We start from the raw sequence: 17659 nt of genomic DNA, 5'->3' as shown, positions 1-17659 counted from the left end.
TGAATTTGTATTATAACATAATGAAGTAACAGGATAACTTCTCCTCGAAAAAAAAAACTACATCTACTGTGTGTAAAAATGTAAGGGTAATAGTAAGGGCACGTGAAAAATACGTTGTCATATTGTTATAAGGAGCAGACCGATTGTCGCGGTACTCTTCAGCTTCAAGGCGATGCTACCTGCGTTACTAGAAATGCTCAACGAGTCGTGGGTGGCCCTACAGCAGGCGTATAGGTATAGTCTCCAAATGCGTTACAATGCGTTAAATGCTCTAATACGAAAGCGTGACTGAAGCATCCCATGAGGAGCAAGGCGACCGTGAGCATGGCCTACCACCCAAAACTTTCAACTTCTTGCGATGACGTCACCCCAAAAGAGAAGACCGACGGACTGCGCTTTACTGTAGAGCGTCGCCCGCTCGCGCGCATTGACAGAGTGGAGCCCCCTGGCGCCGGCGAAGCGAAACAGCCAACATCCCAAGGCGTTCAGGCGGGACCGACGAACGCTACGTAAAGCGGAGAGAGAGAGAGGGAACTGGGAGAGGAAGAGAAATGGAAGAAGAGGGAGGGAGAGAGGGAGGGAAAGCCCAATGCACGTTTTTTTTTTAAACATTAATTCGCTTTGTTTGTCGGAAAACTGAAGATGTCACGCACACGCCCAAATCTGCCTCATGATGCAACATTGGGAGGGGAAAGCGTAATGGAGACAAAAAAAAGTTCCACGGCCTGGAAAATGCATGGCATACAGTCTGAAAACAAAAGATCGCCGCGTAACACGCTCTGTACAAACAATTGAGCAACATAATATAGTTATCCTCTCCGATTTGAGAGGAGAGTGGGGGTGTATACCCTCAAGTGTGCAGCAACCCCGTGTGTCTTCCCCACAGGGGGGCGCACTAGACGGCAGGGGTCCCGGAAGCTCATACGGTTGGGAAGTAAAACGATGACCGAACTATTTCGAATACTATTTATATTTCACTTTTCACTTTGTGTTCTTTTCATTTTCAGTTTTTTTTTCTTTTTTGTAAAGTTTAAACTCTACAGCTTTGCAGCAGAATAAGACACACGTCGTACCTACTTAGCTAAATATGAAAAGTACCAAAATATGTAAAATGTATGTACATATCTTTTTTTCTTCCTATTGTGCAATCTTTATACTGTGCTTTTATGGGGGGGGGGGGGATGAAGCGCTCCACGGTCATCCTGCCCCAGGCGGAAGTTGGGGGCATACCCTCATAACTTCATGGTGGTGATGTTTTACGGCGCAAGAACAGCATAGGTTCCCTCACAACTTGAAAGCGACATCACATACCAACATCTGCGGTACGTAACATATGTCACTTTTGATTACATAACATGCCTTCACATCACTTACGACAATGCCATCTCACGCACCACGACGGCAGAACCTCCCCTTTATACCATTCCCGATTCGAGAGCCGGAACACGTTCAACAAACGACGTCGAAATAACGCCGTCTCCAGTTCCACAACCATCTCACACAGATAATGGGAAAACAAGACCCTCGGAACAGAAGAGGAGTTAAAAAGCCGTCAAAAGAGGAACTGCTGAGTGACGTGAAGAAGAGAGCACCGCCAGAAAAGGCTGCTGACAAACGGGCCAGTCATGAATGGACCTCATTCATCAAAAGAGGATAGCGCAGACGACGGCTGAGACCGCGTGAATAGTTACACCGGCCAATGAAGCGACATTGGGGGGAAAGTGACGGATGCAGTGTATGTGTGGGAGAATACGTATGTGGCAGGTTCGTTAGCGAATGTCCCAAGTGCGTCCCAGAGGAGCCGGGTTTCCGAGTACGTGGAAGGAGGGAGACGGATGTTGTGACCGAACGATGCACCGCAGACGGCACCGTACAAAGTCCGTCGTCGGGGCAGGTGAATTAGAGTAGGTCGGAAAAAGCAATAAGTCAGCTCGAGACACATGCAATACAACACCGAATACAACATTCGCATTTATTTTGCGCGAGTAATTAATTCGTAAGTGATGACAATAGCAAACCGAAACCGAAATGCGAAGAGCAGAAAAGAGAGCTCGATGCTACGGCGGTTCGTCCGGAGGAAGATTCCGTGACGTCATCTAGCACTGTCGTCTGCTTACAAGCCGGCATTCTTTCTCTCTTGCGGGATGCCGGATGATGTCAGCAGTGTGTTGCTTTCAGCGCCCTCTCGCTTCACAGAGGCCGAAGCACTCGCTTCGTAATAATTCGTTTCAGTAAAACCTGCATAGTTTTGAACCGAAATATTTCGTACGCATGGCTTCTGACATCTCAAAGATTACAGGTATACCACGACCTCTGTCGTGAATTTGTTGCGGAGTCCCAGTTTAAAGGGCTTGTATTAGACGCATTTCCAACTGCTTGTATCACAAATATTGGGCATGGCGAAAGTCCCGACGTCGCTCCTCTCGCAATCTCCCTACAGTCAGACGGCACCGGAGGAAACCTAGTGCAGCGCATCTGCATCAGCATATGTTTCGATCGCGCGCGTCTCGAAATAAAAATAGTGAAGCACGAAGTTACGATGCCGCGCGTCTTTCACAGGAAGACACCGACGTCAGAGCCACTTCAAACTTTTATTAAAACTTTCGTTCTCGCGTTGCACCCAGCAGGTTCGTCTCTTGCGTGGGAATAAACGAACAGTCAGTACCTCCACATATAAAAGGACGGAACAGGGGGGGAGACTTGTTTACAAACACCTCCTACGAAGTTAAGATGATATAACGAGCAGTGAAGCCCTCATTAGGGAAGGTGCTCTCTAACAAGCACGCTTGTTTCCTGTGAAAGGGAAAGGGAAATGGAAATGGAAAATGACGCAAAAGGCGCCGCGAGCAACACCGAACTTTAGACCATTTCGCAGTCGTGCTTACAAACTCGCTTGCCAACACACACAAATCATTTGATTCTATAAACTAAGCACTGAATTCCCTTCTTATGAATGGTCCCAGTACGTATTGCTTCGGCTTTTCTTATGCCTCCATTATTCGCCCATGAAGACGGACACAAAAATCGAGGCCGAGGAGCTTTCCCTCACTCAGCAGAGGTAAATGACTGGCCTTCAGCGTACTATGCGGTGAAGTTTTGGTTGTAGTCGTAGACGCAAAACGGTGTTTGCGTTCAATATGCTTTCCATAGTTCCTACTGAATTCCGGAACAAAAATTCGAGGGCTTTTGAAGGACCTTTCAAGGTTCAAACGTCATTTTGTCTGGGATGTAAAACGCAGTTTATGACCAGGGGTTCTATATTTTCCAGAAATATTTATAAGCTACATATATCACAGGTTCATTTCTTGCTGCTGATTCCTCTTGCAAGGAGCACTAACTTCCGTGGACTCGAAGCTACAGTTCTGGCTCCGGAAAAGGGTAATTTGCATGAGCAGCTCCATGAGAACAAGAAAAAGATACAAAATCAAAGGTTTTCAAGGACTGTAAAAAAAATCCAGGCTTTCTAGATTTGAAAATTGAATTTTCAAATTCTAGGGTATTCATTAAGCGTTTAAAGGATCAATGGGAACCATGGCTTTCGAAACTGAATTAGCGATATACCACGCTGTACAAACTTCGAAACCTATAATACTTTATCTCATACCTTTTTAGTATACACCAAATGTAACCTTCTTGCGCATGAGGGGGAAAAGGACGTTTATTATCACACCTGACAAGGAGAGAAGAAAAAAATACTGCACATTCGTGTATGTCCACAATAAAGGTACGTATTCATCTACACCTGTTAGTCCCAGCTGTTGTACCCGACAGCTGCAATAAAAGCACTAGTGCAGTCGTAGAGGCGAAGAAAAAGCAAGCTCCGAGGAGGCCGTGCCCTGTCAGAGAAAGCCACTCATCAACCGCGAAGGAAGACAAGAAAAACCTGGCCAGCGCATTTCCATTGTTGAGAAAGTCATATTTGCATGCACAGAGCAAATGACATTCATATGCCCCCCAGCGTCACATCAAATGTGCCTGAGACAAAACACAGGACGTGATGTCACCGCTAATGAGGTGCGCGATTGGCTCAAAGAAGTGCAATGCCGAGAAGGGCTATCTTGAAGCCTCTTCCGAATGCTTGGCCAACCGGCAGAGAGGTTACAACATTAAAGGGACACTCCCGGACAATCCGAAACTATTATATATGGCTGCGTAAATAAGTTCGATACATTCTCCCGCAATGGGAAATAAAGTTGCAGATAAAATGGTTAAAAAGCAAGCGAGCTGGTGGCTAAGATCCATGACGAAAACCCGAGACTGGGAAAAGATGAAAAACAGACGACACAACATAATAAAATAAAATAAAGTTGGTTTGGCAGTCGGAGATTGGTTAGTTGTCAAAAGAGCTGGGAAGCTCAGAACGAAACCGAAACTTCTCAAGTTTCCCTCTCCTATCGCGTGACGTCACCGGTAGTCTCGTGCAGGCCACCGGCTGCCTTTCGGGCACGCGCTTTGTTACTGCGTCGTGCCCAGGCTTCCCCGATGTCGTTCTAAAATATTCGCCAGCGGTAAAAGCAAAACCTGCAGAAAGTCGTATACACGAGGAATACCGGTCAGAAGAAGCCCAGTGTTGCTGGAATGCTTTTCCGTGGTAGAGCGCCTAATCACTCAAAGGAAAGTATTCATTTTCACAGAAATATCATACGGTACGGATCGATGTCGCAATGTTACCTCAACACGTTTTTGGCGTGGAGTCTCCCTTTAAAAGGGTCTGTGACCGTTCGTCCCATGTTATCCCAAATAAATGTGGAAGACAATCATGTGCACCGATGTGAATCTTCGTGCCAAGTTTTACAGTTAGAGATGGTGATAGAGCGAAAGGAACTTATCAGGATCTGACATCACGACAGGCATCTTTTCCTGCACCAATGGAAATAGCCGAGGCTCTTATGCCTGTGACGTCAGAGCTTGAAATTCGCTCAAGGGTTAATATCTCGCTAACAATGTTTTTTACTCAGCGTTAGCGCCGCGAAGCAACTATGGCTATGAACGTCGTGCAGATATGAACAGATGGAGAGGGGACAGCAGTAGGATAGTGGGGGACAGAGAGGTTAGTGTGCGTCCTGGGCCGACTTCAGGGGGAACTGTGCCGACATTCGTCCGGAAAGTCTTCGGGAAAACCCAGGGAAAACCTCAGACAGCACAGCCGGTGGTAGGATTCGAACCCACCATCTCCAAGTCTTCAGGCACGACCTTGGCTACCACCAATTCCAACTATATGTAATTAACATTACCGATCAAAATGTCAGTATGTTTAATATCAGTAGATCTACCGATATTAAACACATCGTGTATTGGTCCCTCGAGGGACCAATACACAAGGATCGTACCTACTCTATACTCTGAAGGAACAACAGCCACTTGAGATGACGGCGCACAAGTGAACGTATAGCGGGCGTTGTGAACACGGACGCGATATGGCCACGGTGACCACTTGTACCTGAATGCACTCGCGCGTGGGTGATAAAGCCGTTGCATGTTTATTACTGTCACGCTGAGCTCAGGGTCGAACAAACAGGAAGAGATAGAAAATCCCCCAACGCGGGGTGTGCCCTGATTACAGGGCCCTGGAGTATAGCGAGTGTTTTGGAACTAACATCTCCGCTTCTTTAGTTTTTTTTAGTTTTTTTTTTTTTTTCGAATCAAGCAATTAGGGTTGGAAACAAATTTTCGTGCCGTTCGGTTGACACCCCCGTCGCCGATACCCTTGTTTTCTTTTTTTAAATCGCAATAAACCCCAAGAAAGCGGTCTCATCAAGACAACATCCTTGAAAGTAATCACTTTTGCAAGGTGTCTCGTTACATGGTCGAAAGACATCTTTGCAACGACCCTTTCAATTGCTTCATCGAGGCGGAAGGAGTATTAGCATTCCTGAATACATGATGGAAAAATAAAGACCTTGAGGTGCACGAGACGTACTACATATCCTCGTCAAGGGAGGCGTAAAACGTGTTGTGATTATTGTACGTTTCATGTATAACCGGCTGAATCGTACAAGTTAGAAACAAACAAAACAAAAAAATAGAGGGACCCTCTCCGACAAAAGCCGCCAAAAACCAGGGTTCGCCGAATGGACCCAGTTTAAAAAAACCCACCCGGGCTGAAAAACCCAATAAAGCCCACACGCGGGTGAAATACAGAAACGAAGGAAAAAAAAGAAAAGAAGGAAAAGGGACGACTGCTTCGGAGATTCCTTTACCGTAAATTCTACAGCGGCAAACAATTATTTCTTCCAGAAACATGAAAAATAGGTGGAGAACGGCTGTTGCGTGTCATATGCAGCAGTTCGAAAAAAAAAAATCCCAGCACCCGAAAAACCCACCCAAAAAACCCACTGGGGCGGGCTTTTTTTTAAAAAAAACGGGTTTTTCCGAACCCTGCCAAAAACGCAACGACAACACATTACTAAACCATTGACAGCCGGAGTGACTTATAATTAGGGCCCGGAAATTTGGGCATTAAAACCCGTGGAAATAGGCAGGCATTTGGGGACCTCAAAAATACAAAAAATAAATAAAATGCAAAAACCAGTCACGTTATTCTGGTACGCTCTTTGGCATTGTTGAGGTTCCACAATGCTCCATCGAGGAAGACTTGTTAGTTTGAAGGCTACTGCACAACACAAGCTTTGACGTCTGGAATATACACGAAAGCTGAGACGGCCTGGAACCACCCCCATATTGAATAATACTTTAGTTCCCGGCCCTCGAAGATCTTGAGTCTCAGAGTGGACAAATATTTTAATCGAATGTACATGAACACCTTCTAGCAAACCAATATACTGAAGGAAACCAAACGAAAAAAAAAAAAAAAAGGCACACAGACACACCAAAACACGCAGAAACTAAAAGCAAAATGCAGCATTCCGCACGAGCTTGAAAGGCGCACTCGCACGTACACCTCTAAAAAAAGGCTGTTATGGCGTCTAAAAATGTTAGAAATGAAGAAATTCAATAGAGTCGATAAAAAAACAGACAACCCCGAAAATGTCGCGTTTCAGCGTTTATAGGCAAATGCCTAAAAATCCTGGCCCATACTTGTACGATGAAGTGCGTTGAGAGCAGAGCTGAATTCTTCTCAACAATTATTTCGTAGTGCTCTGATGTTTGTCCTCGTGTTTTGACGGCTTTTGTACGAAAGGAACGTACCCTCATTAGTTAGCTCCCTGGTAGCGTTCTATTCCAATATCGGCTTTCACTTGACCACTAACGTGAATTTAGCAATATTATTAAGCAACTATCTGATGTGATCAAACACCACACGAGGCTGTTGTCGGAGACTAACCTTTGGCAGGTCCGTGCTTGGTGAGTGCTGTCATGTGACTTCCACGACGCAAAGGCCTACGTACTAACCGATCGACAAATTCTGTCTCGAAGGCCGAACGCATGCAGTAGAGAGAAATGCAATGTGTACGGAGGAAGTGCTATATCGGAGCGCGGAAATTGCGATGGGAAACTGCGATCTCAATCACGTGGTTCTTTTTCATTTCCGCAGTCTGCCCGGATGTCGTCTGCCTCGTGAAAACATGCCGCCTTCGCGTTGCCGTCGAGTTATGCAGTGCCTATCCCTGTCAGACGGACTAATTTAGTGCCACTTTCGGCGGGTGACACTTGCACTTAGTGTCATTCGTGTGCTGTCACACGACACACTCACCAGAAAGTGCACTAACGATTTAGTGAGTTCCCCAAACCAACGCCACCTTGATGCGGAAGGCCTGCCTATTGCCTCCTCTCCCACTTTCGCTATACGTGGACATATAAAGTCAGAATTCGTCTGCTACTGCGAATCGTCGTTCTGCGAATTCAAGAACTCGCAAATTATTGCAACTAACTTGGAACCTGTAGACATGAATCAGTATACAAAAAGTGCAACACGCTTTCTAGAAAATCAGTCTTGATAAAGATATGGGACAGTTTTGCGCTTTATTTTAAAGATTTCCCATTTTATTAGGCGGGGACGTTCAATCACTACTCGCAGACGACAGTGGTTCGTCTCCATGACAACGACCGCTGAAAGCTCGTTCGTGATTTGCTACCAGATACTAGATTTGAAAGCACGATCCTGATTGGCTGACTCTTAGTTGTTACGTCACGCCGACGAGAAAGAAGGCTTCACTTCTTCGGCTGACCGAGTGTGTAGCCTCGACGGCAGGCTTGTGGTACAGGCAAAAACATAGAGAAAAAGCGAGGGGCCCCGAACACCATGCGGTATTTTCAACAGCGTGTTTATAGTGCTTTAGTACAGTGTGACATTGTGTCGAAAAACATCCGGCGGTGGCCATTTTTGTCGTGGCACGTGTTTGAGGCCAATTTGTTTAATGCTCGAAGAAGATTTGAAGAACATTCTGAGGAAGGTACTGTGGCGCACGCCTAAAAATTTTGCCGTCGTTTATTCTTAATTACCAGTTCTGAAAGTGATTTTAGCTTGGTTAGAGTGCACTTCACGAAAATGACACCAAATTAGCCCGTGTGATAGGTGTATTAGACTTTCTTGTTTTAGGAATGGGTGCATACTCACGCATGTTGGTGTTATGTACGTGGACGACAATGAATTTTACCTTTCAGATGTGTATGCGTTGTCCTATGGCACTCAGCGTTGTGGTGTAAGCTTCACACAATACAGACGGCTGCATTTCAAAGTGCATACTGTTTAGAAAACAGCATTTCAGGGCCTTATATTAGACTTAAAACACAGTTCCAGCATTTTCAACACTGTTAATACCATTGAGCCTGAGGAGTAAAAAGTGATTTACAAAAAGCACCCCGGTTATACGCTGAAAGGTGTAACAAAAGGGGGATAAAGCATATGTTTCGTCCGACCACTGCAGCCTTCAATACGGGGGAAAAATACTGTGCACAACAAGAACGGGACAAAACACTTACATTCACAAACAATTCGCGCAGTTTGATGTTTTGTGCCGTCGTTGTTGTTCGGCTCTCTTTTATCGTTTATAGTGGGACACGATAATACCCATATTTGATATTATTCGAGAGATTGAAAGTAGAAAAAGTAGAGTACCGCTGACAACAGCATTTAATCTAGTAAAAGATAGTTTGGGTGGCGACACGCTGCACGCGCTACAGGGTAGCTATACAGGGGTGCTACACGGTGCTATAGTAAGCAATGTTTCCCTTTCTACATCGCTACCGTCCTGGCCCGCGGGGTCGAACCCGCTCAGCAAGCCAGCACCCTGCCGACCGCGATCTACACCAAAAGAGAACAAAAAGTGCAGTTCGCAGCTTGTTCGCAACAATGAGAAAGTATCCTGCAGCTGCAACTGCTTTCAGGAAATGTATCTACGTATATTTGTGTAGAAACCTCGCCGGAGTTCACCGTCACCAACAAACAAAAAGGATATTGGAGCAACACTAGCAGTGTATTAAACACGTCTGTTGCTACATTTATTTTTGACACGAACACATAGAAGATTCGCGCCTGTTGACGAAGCCATATCATTCGCGAAGCAAAAGTCTGGAGGCAGCTGCGACATCGACATGGGTCCTCACTTCACTTATATCCCTCCCTCACACCAAAAGAGCGGAAGTGAAGAGCCCGCCCCTGTCAACCGCCGTCACGGAGACTCACAAATTTACTGGGTGGCGGAAATGCATGACCCGATCTCGCCTGCGACAGTATGGAGAGCAGGAGAAAGATCGACGCCGGAAATGAAAATTGCTATATTTGAGCGCAAGGCGAAGTTGTACGTACAAAGTGAGCCGCCATTTTGTTGTTGCTCCCAGTGTAGAAGGGTGTACCTCGAAATAAACTGATCGAAATCCCCGACGCAAAATCAACTGCTGGAAATAAATGTTATCGGACTATAAAATGCACAGTCGCGAGCGGGAAGATGTCAACGGCGAACTTAGACTAACCTGGACGTAAAATGCAAATACCGAACTTGGACTAACCTAATAATAAACTGATCAACATGCCGTTTCGTCGTGGCCTCCCTGCTAACCTTAACAGCAGCTAAAATGTGATTTTTGTTCGCTAAAACGACTTGGACAGACATATCGAAAACCCCTGAATTTCACTGGTTAAGTAGTGATATCGGATTTTCAAACGCCACATATGTTAAAAAGCAATCGAGCATTCTTCTTGATTTTCCTCTTTTCTTTTAGAATAGTGCGCTTCATTTAGTGTTCCTGTTAATGCAAATGAGTCTACCTCCATAGGTAGCTCTCCTGCTTGATGACAATACACTTCGAAAACGTGAATTTCGAGATGGGGATTTTGAGATCGGGGAGTTCGCAACCGCGGGAATATCGAGGTCCTGCCGTTGTACAGCATGACCGAGTGGCGGCTCGATACTGGGGACGAAATATACTTTGCTGGGTACTTCATCTCTCTATTCACGGTACTACACCGTTCGTGTGTAAATGTCTTGTCCTATGGCACACACCTTTGTGGTGCAAGTTCCACACCATACAGAAGGTTTAAAGAACACCCTTCTGAATGATGTACGTACTGTACAAAAAATACCGCTGTTTTAAGGGGCATATCCTACAGAACACACCATTTCATGAGTGTTTCGCAAACATATTTTTCAACTTTTATTACACCTTTCAGCTGAACCTGCAGAATAAGAAAGGGCGTTTAATTACAAAGATACCCCTTTTACACGCTGAAACGTGTAAAAAAAAATGCTGTGCTGTAGGAAATATGCATACCGTATCGTGGAAAACAAAGCACGGAGAATGAAAACTAAAACCATCTCCAATGATTAGCAGCGATTTGAAACCAGTGCTATATGTCCGCAATATAGTATATCGCTTAGTCATGAGGAATAAGTTGTAGGATTCATAAACCAAATTTGTTGCCTCCATTTCGTCATACGAATTTCTTCGAGATGCTGCAAAATCACGGAACACTGGTGAGCAGGCATCAAAATGATTCTCCAAGTTTCCGTTGAATTCACGTATCCTAGCTACTTGGAACATGAACTTCTTTCCTCCTCTCTCTCTCTCTCGGGAGGGTTGATCCCGTGGCAGCCCCGTAGCTTTGCATATCTCCGTAACATCGCCGCCTCATCACCCCGCCGCGTATAACCAAAGCAGCACAACATCTTGGCCCAATATTGGCAATGTCGGCCCAATGTTGGACCAAGATTGAACCAATAGAGGGCCAGTATTGCCAATATTGGTCCAATAGAGGGCCAGTATTGCCAATATTGGTCCAATAGTGGGCCAGTATTGCCAATATTGGTCCAATAGTGGGCCAGTATTGCCAATATTGGTCCAATAGTGGGCCAGTATTGCCAACGTTGGTCCAATATTGTGCCAAGATGTTATGCTGCTTGGGAAACGCTCCTGGGATCCCCGTAGCAGTTCGCACGACGACGAGTACGGTGGTGCAGTGTTGTCGCGTCAGCACAAATGCTGGTATGGTTTGGTATGCTACTCAAAAAGTGAAAGATGCGCGGAAAGCTCATTCTACGTAATCGGATTTTCTCAAGCACTGAACTGCTCGTAATGATTTTTCTTCTTTCTTTTGCCTGCGTATAGCGCGTACGGAGACGAGCCTTGCTGCCACACAAAGCTTTTCCACCGCAATCCTGTAGGCGTCCTCTTATCAAGGTGTAATCAAATACGGCATGAATGATATCCCAGCTAGGTACACATTTGGCTGCGCTTACGGCCCACGTCCATTGTCGACACATGTGAGGCGATAAGAGCTCGGGAAGCGCTCTGAAAACAAGCGCACTGATTACATCTCTTATGGCTCGTTTTCACTTTGCGTGGAAAAGAAGCATTCATATCTTATCGGTTTGTTATCACGCGTTATACGCGCTGTGTGTCATATTTATCTATCGTTGGGTGCCACTCTTTTGCGGCATAACGTCATTCCACGACAAACACGATCGACGGGCGCATGGAAACTTCAACAAGCGCTTTCTACCTCTCTGTCCGGCGTAAGAAAACCATGAAATACGCTTTTTTTTTTACTGAAACTTGAATAGTAGCGAAGACCTGAAGTGCAACAAATTACAAATAGGTGAATGGAATCTATCGTCGAGTAAACACATCAATACGGTGTCAGCTGAAATAGCAAAACAAAATTAAAGAACTTCGTTGCCCATATGTATATTGCCTATACATTAAGACAACTTTATTTCATAAAACAAGCCTCAAGGTGGCTTTGAACATGAACAACTGATAATCTACATGACACTTCACTGCTTCTTGGTCTGGGGCTGCACAACTTTCTGCAGATTATATTAGAATAATACCTCATAAAAAGAAAGACCAAGTTCATTACATGTACCATAACAATCGACGGTGAAACTTTCCGTGAATTAAAGATTCTAGTCCATTCAACAACCACTCAACTAGGACTACGCGCACATACACAGGCATACTCAGCTTTCATAGTCATTGAATACCACGACTAAGTACTATAGCTTTCGTAAGGTGAATCCAGTAACGCCACCGTTTAGTCGCACTAATTACGGGACACAATCTACCCCTATAGTCTAATTGCAAATTTAATCAATTCATGAAGCGATTTGTTCGGAGCACATACAAATATATGTACCTATAAAAAATCTTGAAGGAATTAATTGAATCTATATAAAAATTACTCGTGATTTAATGGTATAAATATGATTCCTGCTGTAGTAAAGGGTCCCCTTCAGCACCTGACCATGAAATGAAATACACATACATACTGAGTACAGTCTACCAAGAAGCACACTAGCGTAAAATTTGCGTATACGAAGGAACGGAATGCAAAAAACCACCGCACACGGCGAGACGCACGCAATTAATGAAACCAGCCCCAGAAACACTTTTCCAAACCACGCAAGTATTCCTACAACGGATAACTACCCAGGAAGTGCCTTATGAATAATCGAGGGCTGTCAACTACAATTGGCGCTAACGGAGTTCCGCAAAAGATGGACGACGGCCGGATTACGAAACGAAGTCAGGACTGCGTATAGTCTGAACAGTGTAATTGCGAAGATTCATCAATGTTAATGAATCGCAGCACTGGGAAATGGGGCGAAGTCCCTGCTTTGTGTGTGGGAGTCAATGGTCCCAGAGAAGCAATCGAAACCGGGATGGGACTTGGAATGAGAATAAATCCGCATGCGCCACTGGGACTAATTCGACACGCGGTCTGTGGGTCGTATTGTAGGTTGCTCCTATAGGCTATTTGGAAACGACTTTCTTGTACTGATATTACGCAATAATTATGTTAAGAAGTAATTATTTAGACACACAACAGGATATCACCATCATCAGGATATCCATAGCCGCTAGCCGGCAGCCAGTCCCGGGTGTTTTGTGTCAATCACTTTTTTTTTCTTCAATCAATCAGGATATCCAAATTATGTAGGATGGATAGACAAATTGAGTGCGATGTTATTCGCGAACGTGTACTTCGCGTACTATTTAGTTCACAAGGTGATGAAATCTACATGAGCTCGTCGTTGCTCATGTTGTAAAGACACAGACCAGCACAAGTTCGTAAACATTGGCTAGTATGTGAGGTACAAATACGAACAGGTTGAAAAGCAGTTGTTGCTGAATACTGAATTGAGTGCAAAATGTAGGTTACAACTGATCATTTTATGCGTAATTCAAACAAGTACAGTTCTCCATAGATGCACCACTGAAAATAGAATGCAGACGAGAGACTATTCACCATTTTATTTGTACTTTAGCCTATGACCAGGAGTGCGTCCACGATATGAGTATGAGGAGCAAGTCGTAGCCATAGCCAACAACAAGCCATAGCAGTCTTCTCTCCATTCCTCACAGTAATAAGAATACATATCGGTTCTTCCTTCAATAGATGATTTCAGAAAATCCCAGTGCTCCTTGCGTACGCGTTGCATCCTGGGAGATTACTGGCATGAACCGTCTTTGACGTTTTGCTTTCGCTTACCTTGACTCCTCGTGCACAATCCAGCCAAGAGAGAAGGAACCGAAGCAGCTTGGAGACCTTCTCCTCCTTTGTTATTAGCAAGTTCCCATAATTCAAAGGAGCGCAAAGCTCTCCGGGATTTTCTAAAGTCGTCTATTGAAAACGCAACCACGCCCAATAAACTTAAATCAGCCCCCCTTGCACATCTTCGCACAGCTTACTTTTTCTAAAAAAAAAAAATTACACTAACACAGAGCACTTGTGGTCGTTTCCAATCGAGCACATTTTTCTTTTTTTAGGGAATAGCAAGCCAGCGTGCTGCCTGGCTGACCTCTCCCCTTTTACCTTTCCTTTTACCCCAAGCAAAGCTCGTCTGTGTCGTTTCCTCGCCTGCGTGTTTACAGGAAGCGGCCTGACCAGATATACTACACTTGCATGTTTGTTGCGCCAATGGAGGGCGACCTTGCAGGTACATACTGTACCGTGGGGCCCCTTATCGCGTGCACGTATATACGGCTATGCGCGGGAACTGGCGAGAGACACGCTCATATAAAGTCACAATCCGGTGTTTTCATTCGGTATCTATATACGTGTCGCAACCGAGTAACAACACGTCGCCGCGGTGCGACCAGCTGTTGCTAGCACACGGTCAAGGTCATTGCAATGCCTCCTGTGTTTGATGCCGGAGGGATTCGCAATGAAGAGGATATATAGTGGTTGTCAGACCCCGAAATAGCTCGTACAGGAAAGGTTTCCTATATAGCTGCGGATAATTAGCGGCATTGCTTTGGCGTGCGTCTGTGTGCAAATAGGGGGGGGGGGGGTGTATTTACTGCGTGTATTTACTCAGCCCGTTTAATCCTCCGTCACGTTTTCATCAGCGTGTAACCGTAGCGGGCATCCTAATGACGGCATATCAGGAGCTGTAGGTGAGCTCCACTTTTCGGAGTTCTTTTTCTTTTATTTCATTTCAAAAAAAGAAAAAGAAGAAACTGAGAATGTTTACCGGAGTTTTCAGTTTCTGGGGAGGTTTGAGCATTCGGAGGTCTCAAAGGAGGGAACGTCAGTTCAACTCCAAATTTTACTCACCGGTAAGAACACCCCCGAGCACTGCCAAATGAAAACTCCGAGATGTCAGATCCCTAAACATATCCTTGTTCCACTGAACCGTGAAAATAATTGTGAGACATAAATATGAGAAGAAATAAATGACAATACAACGTTTCAGGCACTAGTTGCCTTCTGGTAGTTAAATCATAGGAGAAAAAGATGCGCCGACAATGCCATGGGACTATGGGACTTTGTACTGAAGATATATGTACTTTTCTTTTTTCTGGAAAGAGAAACCATCTTTTACTTTGTCGCAACGCGAATTACTTAGGCTCAGTTTCACCAACACTGGTTAATTTTGAACCGAGATCAACGGTTACTAAAACTTGAAGTTAACACTAAATTCTTTTTTCACAAACGTTAGTTAGTGACGTAATGAATGTTTTAGTGACAATAACTCCCTTTATTGAAACAGAGTTAAGCGTTAAATTCAAGTTAGGGGCCCTTGATCTCGGTTCAAATGTTAATCGGCGTTGGTGATACCGTGCCTATTATCAAACATTTGGGATAAAATGTCAATACGTGAACGGTGAGAGCCCGGCTATCCTAACGTGGGATACAGCTCACAAGGGTCATGACCCGGTGCATTTGAACTGCACACGGGGCACAGCTGGTCTTCTAAGGTCATTGAGGGTTATTATCGAGTCAAATCATTTTCTGATTCTGATCTGTATGGAACAGACGAAGTCAGAAAGACAGACCGCGATAGAAGGTTGCACTTCCTCTCTGCGGGGATTCTCATTTGCGTGAAACATCATCGCGGAAAAGGCGATTCTTTGACACGGCGTGGGACACTTGACGGAGACATTTCTTCTGTTTAAACGGAAGAAGACCACAACAAAGAAGAATTTTCCTCTCACGTACGATGTCGGGAAAACAACAAAACCCAACACCGGCTCTGACACACAGAAGGGATCTAATGGCGAGGTGGAATGACACGCTCCATGCACGTAGGCGAGGGGACGATCGGAAGGATGTGAAGGATCAAGAATGCTTACAACACCGTCACAGTGTCTGAGTCACTGAGTTTAAAAAGCAAGTCCCCGTAAACGAAAGAAATAATGAAAATAATCTGTAGGCGCAAAAAATAGCCATGGAACAGTCGAGCAAAAAAAAAATAAAAATCAGTCGCAAGTCGTTTTGACCTTTTTGGACGCAATAGGACTTCTCTCCTTATACTGTGAATGGGGCTCATTATTTCATTCCCCACATCAACACCAGCAATGGGGTAGAATGTCTCCCCTGGCGGTAAAACTCCCCATTCAGCATCTTAAGGAGGACGGAAGGGAAACACGTTAGGTTGACTTGAGAAACTTTCGGATAAATTAAATATCCATGAACTGAAATTAAATAAAAGTGGTACCTATATGTGGCAAATGTTCCTAGCAGAAAAAAAAAATCCCTTGGCCTCTCCGTTGCCTACGTTATATTTACTATAAATTTCTATAATGTTTGGTGGACCACCCTGTATGTGTGCCTTGTCGGTTTCTTTCCACCAGTATTCCAGCCTATACATTACCACAAAAATTTCCAACCTTTCCAACCTTGTTGAAGACTTTTGTCTCTTTTACGGTCACCCCCCCCCCCCCTCGCACTTGAAGCAAGACCTTTCCGACCCACGCTTCCTCGGCGTTTACTGTACGGTCCCTTATCGCATACAGGGCAATCGACCATCGCTACATGTATGCGCTATATCATCGAGAGAGACACAAGGTACGTGATTGTCGCCCTCTCGCCTGTCTCGGCCATGAACTGGAGCAAAATAAACCTTGAAGCGTGTCTGATAAGGTGTTCCCCTATTCTTGTCCAATTATAGAAACGCGTGTTACGCAAAGAGGATTCGTGAAGGACGTTTTCGGGGATGGATTCTTTCCATATATAGTAATCAATATTTTGTGTAGATACAAGAAGGCCGCCGTATTGAATACTTGTATTCACGTACCTTGTATGTACGGCGTCATCATTTATTGTCGTTGTCGTGGTCATCGTCATAAAGGGCTATGCATTCAAACTGTTCCGATGACATTCTCTATTTTTTTATAAGTTAATTAGTAAGTCATTGCCATCGACTTTTTCGGGAACAACTGAGTGGTTTCGTGACATCTTTACGATTTTAGGTTTGTCTCGCACTTTGAAATCTGGCAACAATACCTCCATCATCATGACGTGTGGTGCCAGCACCAAATGCGGCAATGCCTTAAGAGGGCATACCAGCTCTCCGTCCCAATGTATTTCCTATGGAACAGTTTTTATGCTTTTTCTCGGCAAAGATTTTGACGCGGGTGGTTTCATCATAAAGAGGAAGACGAGATGAAGCTATTTACGTACTAGATTTCTCATACATGTCGTATGTATTTTACGGCGACGTCTCGAATGCGAAAAAAATACACAATTTTTCTCCTCCCTCTTTGAACAGGTTTTATTCAACTTCTATAGCCATTTCGAAAAAAAAACTTTCCATTTATTTTTTACGTTTTCCCGTTCGTATCACTAGTACCACATGCATCCTACGAATTCTTCGTTCCTTCTTTGTTGTATGCCCCGTATACTGTACATACATACATACATACAATATCTCTCACTCATCCTCTCTAGCTCTCTCACACAGCTCGGAACCGCATCACAAATATGCTTCGCCACCGCAGATGCGACCGCACACAAGCCAAAACCACGCCCCCT

General features: G+C 44.7%; 1 protein-coding gene across 1 annotated transcript in view; it reads right to left on the bottom strand.

Annotated features, from left to right (window-relative positions):
- LOC135401530 (fibrous sheath CABYR-binding protein-like) overlaps positions 1-17659 on the bottom strand; it is a 73559-nt gene that overhangs the window by 21122 nt on the left and 34778 nt on the right. The window lies entirely within an intron of this gene.

The sequence above is a fragment of the Ornithodoros turicata genome, chromosome 7 (assembly GCF_037126465.1).
Source record: "Ornithodoros turicata isolate Travis chromosome 7, ASM3712646v1, whole genome shotgun sequence".
NCBI lineage: Eukaryota > Metazoa > Arthropoda > Arachnida > Ixodida > Argasidae > Ornithodoros > Ornithodoros turicata.
The sequence above is the reverse complement of the archived record's forward strand: the minus strand, read 5'-3'. Positions and strand labels throughout refer to the sequence as shown.